Raw genomic sequence first — 14,799 nt, forward strand, 5'->3', positions numbered from 1 at the left:
TGCTTTCACCTGTATTTCTCCTCCAACTCCTTCTCATCATCATTCCTTCCCTCCTTTTCCTCATCAGCTACTCACTGGCTTGCTGCTCATGATAATGAGGTAATGTAACATGCCACAGGCAGCACAGATTGAGACCCATTCTGCTGAGAACTTCCAGGCAACCTCAGAGTGGCCCTTTTCACCCACTAATACTGCTTTCATTTGTTGAGATAACACACACAGACAGATGGCACTACACTGCTATGAAAAAGGCTTCATGATTCCTTTCAGGAGACCACCCTGATTTAATGTGTATGGTCACTTATTAACTGGGTATTGAGAAAGTAGCATGGGTCTCTTTCTGCTACATCTTTGAGTTGACTTGTGATACCAGCAAAGCAATATACATAAAGTAAATTGCATCCATTGCTGTCATCAAATTATTTGTTCCAAAAAAATTTTTGAAGGCAAATTAGATATTGGTTGAAAAGGAATGAGAGTTCATGGTTTTTTCACCTGGACTTTGTTGAGAGATCAAGAGATGGGTGGTTAGGTAGCTCTTTCACAGATCTGCATTGACATCATATGCTAAGTAGCTCCATTCACTGGTATCTATTTTGAGGAAACAACTAACAGAATGTATTCATATTATGGGCAGAGATGATAAAACCCAACAACACATGTGGTGCTAATCCATCATCAACACTGATGTTCATGGCAACCTGCTACCATGAGAATACAACAAATTCCTCTTCCAGTTCAAAATCTACCAGAAAAGTCCCATCGTACCCAGTCTCATGAAGTAATATGTTCCAACTTATGAAATGTTTTCTTGTAAGTGAAAGTAAACAGCATTTCCAAATCTATGATTCCCTTAAAAGGAAATCATATGACCTTTCATGAATCCCACTGAAAATTATTAATGTAATTATTAATGTAAGAGATAAATTCTGAAAGGATTGTACTATTAAGTTTGGAAAGTGGTTGTAAATAAAAGAGTAATATGAGAGTGAATTTGAGTCTTACTGCAGAAACTGTTAGCAACATTGTGATACTGAATAAAAAAGAAAAAACCTTACTGTTTCTTAACTTATGTACTTCATGGTCCTCTCTGCAAACTCTTGTGCCCCCATACTATCTGATGTTAAAAAGCAAGATTAATATTCAAAAAGATTGAAAGATATATTGAGAAAGAGCAGGAAAATGGAATTAAGTCAATAAAGAGCCAGGAATTCAGTGACTGATAGACCAGGTTTGGTGGGTGAAATGGCCCCATCTCTTCCAAATACTTACATGTAGTCAATTTACTTCTACAGCTGTAATAATATGAAGAGAACAAAATAGAGGTCTGTGAAAATCAAAAACCTATTTATTTCTTGGAGATTAAGAACGTGTTTTTCTACAACCAAAATATAGTTTGCCAATTCCAAACAACTTCTTTCTGGGATAAAACAGAAAACGCATGGAACACTCAACAACTTTTCATAATCTGTGGAGGAGAAAGAGTTAGCATTTCAGATTGAAGACCTTTCATCAAAACAGTAGAGGTGAGAAGAGTTTTAAGTTGCAGAAGGGAAGGGTGGACAAGAGAAAGGAGATCTCTCTGATGGGGAGGCCAAGTTTGCTGAGGTTATCCCCCTGTTTATGGAACCATCTGGTTGATAGATTAAAGGGGGAAGTTAGAGAGAAAAAAGAAAACAAACAAAAGGACAAGTTAAAACTGTGAAATGCGGATCAGAGCTGTTGTTCAGATCTGAAACCAAAAGGGGAATGTTGGAAAAATCCATCAGATCAAATGATGTCTGTGCAGAAAGAGGAAATAACAGAGTTCATATTACAGACAGGTAACCGAATAGTAGAACTGGCCAGTTCTGACACAGAGGAACTTATTTATTATGATATTTGTTATGTTTGTTCTTCATCAAGAGACAAACTTTGCATGGGTTTAACATCTGAACATTTTTTAATAGCCAACACCAGACAGGCTTGCTTTTCCTCTCTTTTTACTGCCGCTTCCTGTTCCCCCCATGTGACCCCTTGCCTTGCCTACTGGGAACTGTAGTTCTTTATTATAACTACATAATAACACATAATAACACAATATTGACTCCCAAAGGCTGCAATGTGCCCAGATGAAAGGAGGTGCTGTTTCTGAAGCATATGTTGGTCTTTGTTGGAATGGTGCAGGAGGCCACAGACTGATAGTCAGGGTGGGAGTGGGATGGAGACTTAAAGTGACAAGCAACTGGAAGCTCAAGGTTCTCCCTGCAGACTGGAACATAGGTGCTCTGCAAGGCAATTACCCAATCTGCATTTGGTTTCTTCATTGTAGAGGTGACCACATTGTGAACAGTGAATGCAATATACTGGGCGGGAAGAAATGAAATGAATCGCTGTTTCACATGAAAGTTCTGTTTGGATCCCTGGATGGAAGGAAAGGATGAGGTAAAAGCAGATGTAGCATCTCTTGTGATTTCATGGGAAAGTGCCGTGAGAAGGGACACGGTGGAGAGGCAAGAATGGACAGGGGGTTGCAATGGGAATCGTCCCCTTTCAGCATTCCAAAGGAAGGGGAAGGAAAAGATGACTCTTGTGGCAAAATCTCACTGATGGTGGCAGAAATGGTAAACAATGATCCCCTGAATGTGAAGGTTGGAGTGGTGAAAGTGAGGACCAGGGAAACACTATCCTTGCTCTATCTGAGAGGAAAGATAATGAAAACGGTGTGAAAAATAAATGAAATGCAGTCAAGTAACTTGTCCAGTATGGAAGAGAGGAGTCCATGTTTAAGGAAAAAGAAAGACATCCTAGAGCCACATACGAAAGAGGTTACATATTATGGTAGTGTACATTTTCTGATGGTCCACAATTCTTCATGGATGTCCAGTTTGGAGTTGCCATATCAGTTCTGAATTCATCTCATTTAGCCTCAATGTAAAGACAGGTTTTTGTTTCTGTAAGAACTGTACAGTTGTTACTTCCACCAATGCTTTCATTGGTAGAAGTGACAACTGTACAGTTCTTACAGAGACAAAAGTAGCAATGTCCTTCAGTGGTGTTGCTAAGCCATTCTTGGCAATGGATATTGAACTTGCCAACACAGAGCACATTCTGTGCCTTTGCTAATTTTAGGGCTTCCTCAAAGTGTTATTCAATATAGAGAAACCTCAGCTGAAGGAGCATCAGAGCTGGCAATTAGCAAGAGGTTTCCTTTCCCAAGTTTGATAACTTGAGGCTTCATAGTATTGAAGTCAATGCTGATGAATCCAAGAGGTACTCCTTCACGGTCATGTCTCACCGTGGTGGACCTGTCTGCCTATGAGACAGGTTGTACCCTAGGATTTTGTTGACTGATTTCAACACAGGCGGAAGGTAGAATTTTGTGATTTGACCATTCCAGGTTGTTGCATACAGAGTCCATGGAATAACTCTCCCAATTTAGACTCCAATCCTAAATGTCTGCCAGGAAAACTTTGCAAATTTGACTAAACTAGAAGTTATTTTGCCATGTCTGAATTCAGACAATGTCAGGCATCTATTGGGTTTTATTTTCTTTCTGCTTTTATATATGGATCATTACCCAGATTGTTTGCCAGGCTGTTTGAGAGGGTATTTAAGATTCAATCACACTGCTAATTGATCTGGAATCAAGTACTGGCAAAGATCGAGTGAAGATACAGATTTCATCCCCTGCAGGGCATCAGTGAACCAAGTAGTTTTTTATATGACAATCCCAGTTATGCAGTCATTTTTACTAGGAATAAAATATTTTTTCAGAAGTCCAGATTATTTAAGTGAATTTAATGGCCATAGCTGCCATGAGGGAATCTAACACTGCATTGTTAGATTAGGCTTCCAAGTTCCTAGTCTGAAAACTTTAACCACCATACAACAAATGTGGAAGGTTAAAAAAAAATTTTATGCATTTAATATTAATAAATGTCTTTGCCAAGCAATCTTTTTCTCGTCCCTATCAATTGTAAATAATTCCAGTGTCATTTATACAATATTACATTTATGTTCCCTTCAGATGATTTTGTGTTTATGGCTTTGTAAATTTCTGACCTCATACAGTTTAGCAAGAAAAAGATTTTCCCTAATACTGGCACTTTTTTTTTTTAAGTATTCCCATGTTCAGTGCATTTCAGAACTTATTGGGAAAACACAAATACTTTGTCCTTTTAAGCTTCTGTCTTATCCTGCAGCTTGTCATTGATGTCACTTCAGGTGCTGCCAAATACTTGAGTCTTTCTGTCAAAGGCAAGGTACCATTGTCTAATTCATCCCAGCTATGAAATCCATCAAAGGAAATACAGCAACTGCTGCTTCCCTTGGCATTCTCTCTGTTACCTAGATGGACTCACTGTCTAGAGCTTTTTCATTTATATTATACTTGCACTATCCTTTCATAAGGCTTTTGCCTTTCAAAGTGTTCCTTATTCAATTCAACTAAGTGAAAGAATTTGTGGCTTTTTTAATATTTTGACAATTACCTTTTAGCTTGGGACAGTCATTTCCTTTAGAAATTTGAATTATCACCTGTAAAATTGATTTTTTCTGAATTTACTCAAAAGCATATTTTAACCTCTTTCCAAACTAAAATGAACAAGCCCGGATATGTTTTAATGAGATTCTAAACTCAACATCTAGATAGAATATTCTTTTCACGATTCTCATGGAATTTAGAGAACCTTTGTAAATTAACAGAGATGGCGATTATCAATAGCCCAAGTGTATGCTTATGATATTTGAACAAAGAAATATGTTAGTGGAATAATTATTCTTTAGATTGATTTAATCTACTGAACAACTCTGTATAGTCCCACACAAGTCACTGCACTGTTCCCAAAGTGAAATTGGCAGGTTCTGTGTTATCAAATGCTCAAAGCTTTAGATTTAGACTGTTAAGGTTTACTTCATGTTGCAGCTTCACTGATGACAGTTTGAGGAGATTTTTATGTCCATGTCTAGACTGAATTCAGTGCTCAGAGATGGAAGTATTATCTGTTCAGCAAATGAATTCCCATTTGATCATTAATAATGATAGTGTATATAAAGAGACTGTACTGAAGATGATTCACAGGAAATGCAAGATATCTTTATACTGAGATGTCCAAGGAATTTGTGCACTATAATTTGTGAGGTGCCACTCCTTCACAAAGTCTCCACAATGATGGTATTATGATAGAAAGCTATTCATGGAAGGACTTGAATTTTGTTGTGTTTTGCCAAGATGTTCTATTTTGGAAAGACAAATCAAGGTAGGACTTTCAGTGAATGGTAGGCCCCTCAGGGGCGTTTTATATAAATAAAAAAAAGAGGGGGTCTAGGCGTACAAGTACATGATTCCCTGAACGAGGCATCACAGATAGACAGGGTCGTGAAGGTGGCTTTTAGCATGCTGGCCTTCAGCAGTCAGAGCCTTGAATCTAGAAGTAGGGACATTATGTTTCAGTCGTACAAGACATTGGTGAGGCTGCATTTGGAATATTGTGTCTAGTTTTGGTCACGTAGCTATAGAAAAGATGCCATTAATCTGGAAGGGGTGCAGAGGAGATTTGTGAGAATGGTTTCTGGGACTTGAGGGACTGAGCTATGAAGAGAAATTGAGTAGGCTTGGAATTGATTTATTGGAGCATAGGAAAATGAGGGGTGATATTATAGAGGTATTTAAAATCATGAGGGGCATAGATAGGGTGTATGTGCACACAGTCTGTTTCCCAGGGTTGGCAAATCAAGAACAAGAGGATGTGGGTTTAGGGTGAGAGATGAGACACAACAGGAACCTCAGGGGCAACCTTTCCACACAGAGGGTGGTCTGCATATGGAATGAGTTGCTAGAGGAAGTGGTTGAGGCAGATACACTAACAACATTTAAAATACACTTGGACAGGTACATGGATGGGAAAGGTTTAGAGGGATATGGGCCAAATATGGGCAAAAGGGATTAGCTTGGATGGGAAGCTCAGCTGGTGTGGACCAGTTAGGCCAAAAGGGCCTGTTTCTTTGTTTATATGACCATGACTTCTTTGTGACTTTGATAATCTGCAGAACAGGTTGACCAAGAATTTACTATTGTATCTTTCAAATTAATTCATGAGATGACACATTTGTTTCTGTCATGGAGTCACAGAGAAATACAGCATGGATACAGGTCCTTCAGCCCAACCAGTCCATGCCAACCATGGTGCCCACCCAGTTAGTCCCAATTTCCTGTGTTCAGCCCATATTCCTCCAAGACCCGCCTCTCCAAGTACCTATCCAAGTGTTTCTTAAATGATACTATTGTACCTACCTTAACCACTTCCTCTGGCAGCTCATTCCACATACTCACCACCCTCTGCATGAAAAAGTTGTCCCTCAGGTCAGTTTTAAATCTTTCCCTTCTCATCCTAAATCTCTGCCCCCTAGTTTTGGACTCCCGTCCCCTGGGGAAAATATTGCTACCATCTACCTTATCTGTGCCCCTCATGATTTTATAAAGCTCTATAAGATCATCTCTCATTCTCCTTTACTCCGAGGAATAAAGACCTGGCCTGGCTAACTTCTCCCTAAGACTCAGGCCCTCTAGTCCTGACAACATCCTCGTAAATTTTTTCTGCACTCTTTCCAGTTTAACCACATCTTTCCTGTAAGAGGGTGACCAAAACTGTACATAATACTCCAAGTGCAGCCTCACCAACGACTTATACAACTGCAACATAATGTCCCAAACTCTTATACTCAATGCCCTGACTGAAGGCCAGCATACTAAACACCTTGTTCACCACTGTCTACCTGTGATGCTGCTTTCAATGAACTATGCACTTGTACTCTTAAGTCCCTCTGTTCCATTACACTCCCTAGCACCCTACCATTCATAGTACAAGTCCTTTGATGGTTTGACTTTCCAACATGCATCACCTCACACTTGTCTGTGTTGAAATCCATTTGCCACTCCTCAGCCCACTTCAGTAACTGATCAAGATCTCTCCGTAATCTACAATAACCTTCTTTTCGATCAACACCACCTGTGAATTTCACGTCAACCGCAAACATACTGATCAAGCTTTGTGCATTTGCATCCAAATCATTTATATAAATATCAAATAACAAGGATCCCAACACTGACCCCTGCAGCACACCACCGTCCATTCCAAGAAACAACCTTCAACCACCACCCTCTGCTTCCAATCTCCGAGCCAATTTTGAATCCACCCAACAAGCTCTCCTTTGATTCCAAGGGGCCTAACCTTTCAGACCAGCCTACCATGTGGGACCTTGAAGTCTAAATAGACAACATCCACTACTCTACCCTCATCTACCTCTTTTTTTATTGAAAAGGTAACCAAAACGCTAAAAGGTTCATCAAGCAGGACTTTTCATGCACAAAGCTATGCTGACTCCTTGTGAGTAATTGATGGTTTAGGACCAATGAATGAATTCTGAGGATGAATATCTATTTGTGTTGATGTACTTACTAGAACATGCCACTTGGTGTTTTGCATGGTGTATGTTGATATTGCAGGTCTCATAAGAAAACATTGAAAAGCCATCCTTGTCAGGAACATGAAGTAATGCATGATGCTGAATTTTAAAGTTATCTGCTGGTCTCATTAGAAATTCAAGATCCCCAATCTGGTGCAATTGAGATATTCCTCTTGTTGGTAAAAGTCATTCTCATCAGTCAACAAAGAGATCAATGTGTGATAAATATCATGTGTTGAAAGTCAACCCGTTTTTCTGTAATTGAAAATTTAACTTTCCTTGGAGTGAAACTCAACAATGAAATAAGAACACAAGAAAATCAGAGCAGGAGTCGGCCTCCACGCCCCTCAAGCCTGCTCAGCCAATTCAAGTTGATCATGGCTGATCTACCCCAAGCCTCAACATCTCCTCAGTGCCAGACCATTACTGTGTTGTTTTATGTCACTCCGGCAATCCAGCTGAGCACTTTCTGGTGAAATTACCACAGCAGTTGCCTACAATTTAGACAAATCAGAGCATAAGACATAGGAGCAGAATTAAGCTATCCGGCTCATTGAGGCTGCTCCACAATGGCGGATTTATTTTTCACCTCTCAACCCCATTCTCCTGCCTTGTCCCAATAACTTTTGACATCCGCTTTAAATATACCCAATAACTTGGCCTCCACAGCCATCTGCAGCAATGAATTTTTCAGATTCACCACCCTCTGCCTAAAGAAATTCCTTTTCATCTCTGTTCTAAAGGGACATTCTTCTATTCTGAGATTGAGAGCTCTGATCCTGGAGTCTCCCACTACTGGAAACATCCTCTCCATGTCCACTCTATCCAAGTCTTTCAATATTCAGTGGGTTTCAATGAGATTCTTCCCCCCCCCCACCCCCACCATCCTTCTGAACTCCAGTGAGTAGAAGCCCAGAGCCATCAAATGCTTATATTAACCCTTTCATTCCTGGGATCATTCTCGTAAACATCCTCTGGACCCTCTCCAATACCAGCACATCCTTCCTTAGACGTGGGGCCCAAAACTGCTGTTACGGACTCAGTGAAAGTCCCTTTTAGATAGAGAGTGTGTGTGTATGTGTGTGTGGGGCGTGCTTACGTCAATAGAAGATAAAGGACGTAATGACGTTGTTGAAGAGGTTAGAAGAAGAAGAAGGAGAGATAGAGAGAAGGGAGAGAGACACCAGCCTGCTTGTTTTCTCTATCGATGGATGAGAAACAATAACTGTGTTTGCCACTGAAATCCATGTATGGAAGTTGGAAGTAATCCGGTGGAGTTCACTTTGTTGCTGACCTGTAGAAGGAAACAGGTATTTGTGTGTGGACGACCACGGTTCGGATGCTTTTGGGGTGAGGAAGTCACTACCGAGTAAACACTGAAGTGTCGTTTGGGTTCCATCGTGGAACATTTGGATTTCGTATGTACTCTCTCTATGTTTTTCTACATCTACATCTTATCTTCAGACAACGGTGGTTGTTGAAGAAGCCCTTGCTCATGTTTCACCTTATGGCTTGCGGAACTGAACTTTAAGAACCATTCCGGACCTGGGAGTTTTGGACCTTGCCACACACACACACACACACGAAGAGTTTAGTTTTGGGGTTAACGTTCGAGGTTTAACATTTTTGAATTCTAACATACTAACATTTTTTTTACTTTTATTTTACGTATTATCATAAGTAGTGATTAATAAAATAGTTTTTAACACTGAATCATGCTCAGTGTGTTTCTTTTGTTGCTGGTTTGTGACAAAATTGGGGGCTCGTCCGGGATAGTTCCCAAGGTTAACGAGTGTCGTCTGGGATTGTTCCCCAGATTGACGAGATTTGTTCGGGATTCAATCCAAAGATTTTTGAGGGAGGTCTGATAAATTCTTTTTAATTGGCTTGTGTGTGTGGAAACCAGCAGCAATAGATATTAAGGCATTTTTGGAGTCACCAACCCAAAAGGGATTGGAGGTGGCGAAAAAGGATGATTTGATAAAGATTGCTACAGGGTTAAACCTTACAGAAGTAAAGCAGTCTATGAGAAAGGCAGATATTCAGAGACTGATAGTTGGCCATTATGTGGAAAAGAAGGTGTTTGAGAAGGAAGTGTTAAAACAGTTTCCTGGCAGTGAACTAGCAATTTCTGAGGCACAGGTGCAGCTGGCAAAGATAGAGGCTGAACGAGAGCAAACCCGGTTAAGGTTAGAGGCTGAACGGGAACGAGAGCTAACTCGGGTGAAGTTAGAGGCTGAACGGGAACGGGAACTAATTTGGTTGAAATTTGAGGCTGAGGCAGAGGAAAGGAAAGCCCAGATGGAAGTGAGGAGGATGGAGCTGGATAGGGAGGAGAAGGAAAAACAGCAGCAGCGTGAGTTAAAAATGAAGCAAAAGAGTTTGGAATCTGATTCTGATGATGGTTTTTCAGCCAGCAGGGAGGTTCGATTAGTCCCTCCTTTTGAGGAAGATCAGGTTGATCAGTATTTCCAACATTTTGAAAAGGTTGCTGTGAGTTCAAACTGGCCAAAGAAAGGATGGGCTCTTATGGTACAGAGTGTGATTAAAGGTAAAGCTCAAAAGCTTATTCTGCTTTGTCTGTTGAGGATGCAGCTGATTATACCAAGGTAAAACAAGCTATATTGAAGGCCTATGAATTGGTACCTGAAGCTTATAGACAAAAATTCAGAGACTTGAGGAAATCTGCAGATCAGACTTATATGGAATTTGCCAATGGAAAGAGAATATGTTTTGAACGATGGTGCCTGGCTAAAAATGTAGATGGGGATTATGATAAATTGACAGAATTGATACTAGTGGAAGACTTTAAAAGATGTGTTCCAGCTGAATTAACAACATATTTAAATGAAAAGGCAGTGGAAACTTTACAAGAAACTGCTAGGTTGGCAGATGATTATGCTTTAACCCATAAATCCAAATGGGGACAACCTAAAACCTTTCAAAAGAGTTACAAAGACAATCCAGGTAAACCGGAGATTAAATTGGGAGGTAATCAAAAAGGAAAAGATGAAAAGAAGCCAGGGCTGGAGAAACCTGTTGAGCGTACTTGTTATTACTGTAGGAAACCTGGCCATGTGATATCTAATTGTGCCCTTTTGAAGAAAAAGAAGGAAGCTGTGCCCAATGCTTGCTTTCAGGCAATTAAAAATCAAAAAGGTTTAGGAGATGCTGTTAAAGATCAGTCCTTACAAGAGGGAAAAGCGGAAAAGTTGGAGGAGGTGAGAAAGGAATTCAGTTCTTATGTATCAGAGGGTTTTGGTTCACTGAATGATGAGTCACCCCAGGTGCCAGTGAAAATTCTTAGAGATACTGGGGCTAGTCAATCTCTCTTGCTGGACAGTGTTTTAAATTTTGGTGAAGAAAGTGACACTGGTGAGGTAAATCTAGTGCGAGGCGTTACAGATGACACCATGTCTGTCCCTTTACACAGGGTGATTTTAAAGTCAAAGTTCGTAGAAGGACCAGTCAAGATAGGGATAAGACCTAGTTTGCCAGTGGAAGGAGTTTCTTTGTTATTGGGAAATGACCTTGCAGATGGAGAAATTGTTCCTGTGGTACGGTTAACGACCAAACCAAGGATTGATGAGTCTGAGAATGATCCAGATGTTTACCCATCATGTGCAGTGACTCGAGCTAGAGCTGGAGAATTAGCCAAGACAGACAGTCCGGTGCAGTCTGATGTGGTTCCTTGTGACAGTCCTAAACAGGAAGAAAATTATGATGCCTTGTCTGAGACTTTTCTGTCTTCACTGGAGGATCAACATCCTTATAGTGAGCCTGAATTTAAAGATTTGTCTTTGTCGAGGAAGGATTTTATGGTGGAACAGACAAAGGACCCTGAGTTGACAGAATTGAAAGAAAAAGCACTCTCATGTGAGGAGATTGAAAAAGTGCCAATTGGATACTATGTCAAAAATGGAGTGTTAATGAGGAAGTGGAGACCTCCTCATGTTCCTGTTAGTGAGGAATGGGAGGTTATTCATCAGGTTGTTGTTCCAAAAGTTTATAGGGATGAGATTTTAAACCTGGCCCATAGTATGCCTTTGGGTGGTCATTTTGGTGTGAATAAAACTGTAGGGAAGATCTTGAAACAATTCTATTGGCCTGGTTTGAGAAAAGATGTGGTGATGTTTTGTCGAACCTGCCACACATGTCAGATGGTAGGTAAACCAAATCAAAAACCCCCTGTGGCTCCATTGAAACCAATTCCTGCTTTTGGTGAGCCCTTTTCGAAGGTGATTGTGGACTGTGTTGGCCCCTTACCAAAGTCTAAGACTGGAAATCAGTATTTGTTAACCATCATGTGTGCCACTTCTAGATTTCCAGAGGCAATACCCCTTAGAAATATTAAGGCCAAGACGGTGTCAAAGGCTCTTAAAATTTTTTACCTTGTTTGGTTTGCCAAAAGAAATCCAATCTGATCAAGGTAGTAATTTTATGTCAAAAATTTTTCAACAAATAGTCTATGAGCTGGGAGCAAAGCAGATTGTATCATCTGCATATCACCCAGAATCTCAAGGAGCTCTGGAGAGATTTCATTCTACTCTCAAAAATATGCTGAAGACTTATTGCTTTGAAAACACCAAGGATTGGGACGAAGGTATCCATTTACTTTTGTTTGCCGTTAGAGAATCAATCCAGGAGTCAATAGGATTTAGTTCGTTTGAGCTTGTATTTGGACATAGGGTGAGAGGACCTTTGGAGTTGTTAAGAGAGCAATGGGTTAATGAGGAAGTGCACTTGAGTCTGTTGGACTATGTCCAAAAATTTAAAACTCGGTTGGAGAGAGTCTGCCAGCTAGCGAGAGAGAATCTGAAAACAAGCCAGATAAGAATGAAGACATATTTTGATAGATGTGCTCGGCCTAGGACATTTGCAGTGGGGCAAAAGGTGTTGGTATTTTTCCCTAGCCAAAATAATCCATTGCAATCTCGTTTTTCTGGACCCTATGTTATTGAATCTCGAGTGACTGATCTAACATATATAATCAAAACACCAGATAGATGCAAGAAAACACAACTCTGTCATGTAAACATGCTAAAACCTTATTATGAGAGGGATTCAGTTGTGGCCTTGGTGGATGGTGTAAAGGTTGTTTCTAGAATGCCTGATGTTGATGTTGAGGAAGGCCAATTTAGACCAAATATTGTTCCAACGAAACTAAAAAACCAAAATATCCTGGAGAACCTTGAAACGAGAACCATTTACAAGTTTCACAAAAACAACAGATGAGAGAATTAATTTTAAAATTTAAAAAGTCTGTTCACAGATGTTCCAAACAGAACATCGATAATTACCCATGATGTTGATATTGGGGATGCAAAATCAATCAAACAACACCCATATCGAATGAATGTGGAAAAAAGTAAACTTGTTGATCAGGAAATAAAATACATGTTGGAACATGATATTATTAGACATTCTACTTCAAATTGGAGTTCGCCCTGTGTTATTGTACCTAAACCTGATGGAACTGTTAGATTTTGCACAGATTACAGGAAAGTGAATGCTGTAACAAAGTCAGATGTTTACCCTATTCCTAGGGTGGATGATTGCATAGACAGAGTGGGAAAGGCAAAATTTCTTACAAAGATTGACCTATTAAAAGGGTACTGGTGTGTTCCATTAACAGATAGAGGAAGGGAAATTTCAGCCTTTGTAACCCCTTCTGGATTGTATGAATACAATGTTTTGCCATTTGGAATGAAAAATGCTCCGGCAACATTTCAAAGAATGATTAATTCAGTGATTCATGGGTTAAAACATACAGATGCCTACATTGACGACTTAGTGACTGGGAATGATACTTGGGAAGATCACATCTCTGCGTTAGAAAGGTTGTTTGAAAGACTTTCCAAGGCTAACCTTACAGTTAACTTGGCTAAAAGTGAATTTGGGCATGCCACTGTGACGTATCTTGGTTATGTTGTAGGTCAAGGCAAGCAAGCTCCTGTTCAGGCAAAAGTTCAAGCAATATCTGAGTTCCCTATTCCCACAGGTACGAGGACTGTTAGAAGATTTTTGGGAATGGTTGGATATTACCGAAAATTTTGTAAAAATTTTGCTGATATTGCTCTTCCCTTAACTAATCTTCTGAAGAAGGGAGTAAAGTTTGTTTGGACAGATTCTTGTCAAGAAGCATTTGAGAAGCTGAAAGCCATTTTATGCTACCATCCTGTGCTCAAATCACCTGACTTTGAAAAGCCATTTTCATTAGCAGTAGATGCCAGTGATGAAGCTGCAGGAGCTGTGTTGTTGCAGAAGGGTGACATTGATGATATTGACCATCCTGTAGCTTACTTTTCAAAGAAATTTAATGAGCATCAAAAGAATTATTCCACTATAGAGAAAGAATTACTGTCGCTTGTTTTAGCCTTGCAACATTTCAGTGTATATGTTTGTGCCGCTCAGAAACCATTGACTGTATATACAGATCATAACCCATTGGTGTTTCTGAGCCGAGTCAAAAACAAGAACAGAAGGCTGTTAAACTGGAGTTTAATTTTGCAAGAGTTTGATCTCATGATAACTCACATTAAAGGCAAAGATAATGTGATTGCTGATTGTCTTTCCCGATGTTAAATGGGAAACATGTATCTGTACTAATCTGATAGTCTGTAGTTGTGTAGCATGATAATTATTAACATTACTAACTGTATGCGCGGTTAAATTTTTCTTGGGAAAAATTTTTTTTAGGTGGGAGGTGTTACGGACTCAGTGAAAGTCCCTTTAAGATAGAGAGTGTGTGTGTATGTGTGTGTGGGGCGTGCTTACGTCAATAGAAGATAAAGGACGTAATGACGTTGTTGAAGAGGTTAGAAGAAGAAGAAGGAGAGAGAGAGAGAGAGAAGGGAGAGAGACACCAGCCTGCTTGTTTTCTCTATCGATGGATGAGAAACAATAACTGTGTTTGCCACTGAAATCCATGTATGGAAGTTGGAAGTAATCCGGTGGAGTTCACTTTGTTGCTGACCTGTAGAAGGAAACAGGTATTTGTGTGTGGACGACCACGGTTCGGATGCTTTTGGGGTGAGGAAGTCACTACCGAGTAAACACTGAAGTGTCGTTTGGGTTCCATCGTGGAACATTTGGATTTCGTATGTACTCTCTCTATGTTTTTCTACATCTACATCTTATCTTCAGACAACGGTGGTTGTTGAAGAAGCCCTTGCTCATGTTTCACCTTATGGCTTGCGGAACTGAACTTTAAGAACCATTCCGGACCTGGGAGTTTTGGACCTTGCCACACACACACACACACACGAAGAGTTTAGTTTTGGGGTTAACGTTCGAGGTTTAACATTTTTGAATTCTAACATACTAACATTTTTTTTTACTTTTATTTTACGT

The sequence above is a fragment of the Pristis pectinata genome, chromosome 18 (genome assembly GCF_009764475.1).
Source record: "Pristis pectinata isolate sPriPec2 chromosome 18, sPriPec2.1.pri, whole genome shotgun sequence".
Taxonomy (NCBI): domain Eukaryota; kingdom Metazoa; phylum Chordata; class Chondrichthyes; order Rhinopristiformes; family Pristidae; genus Pristis; species Pristis pectinata.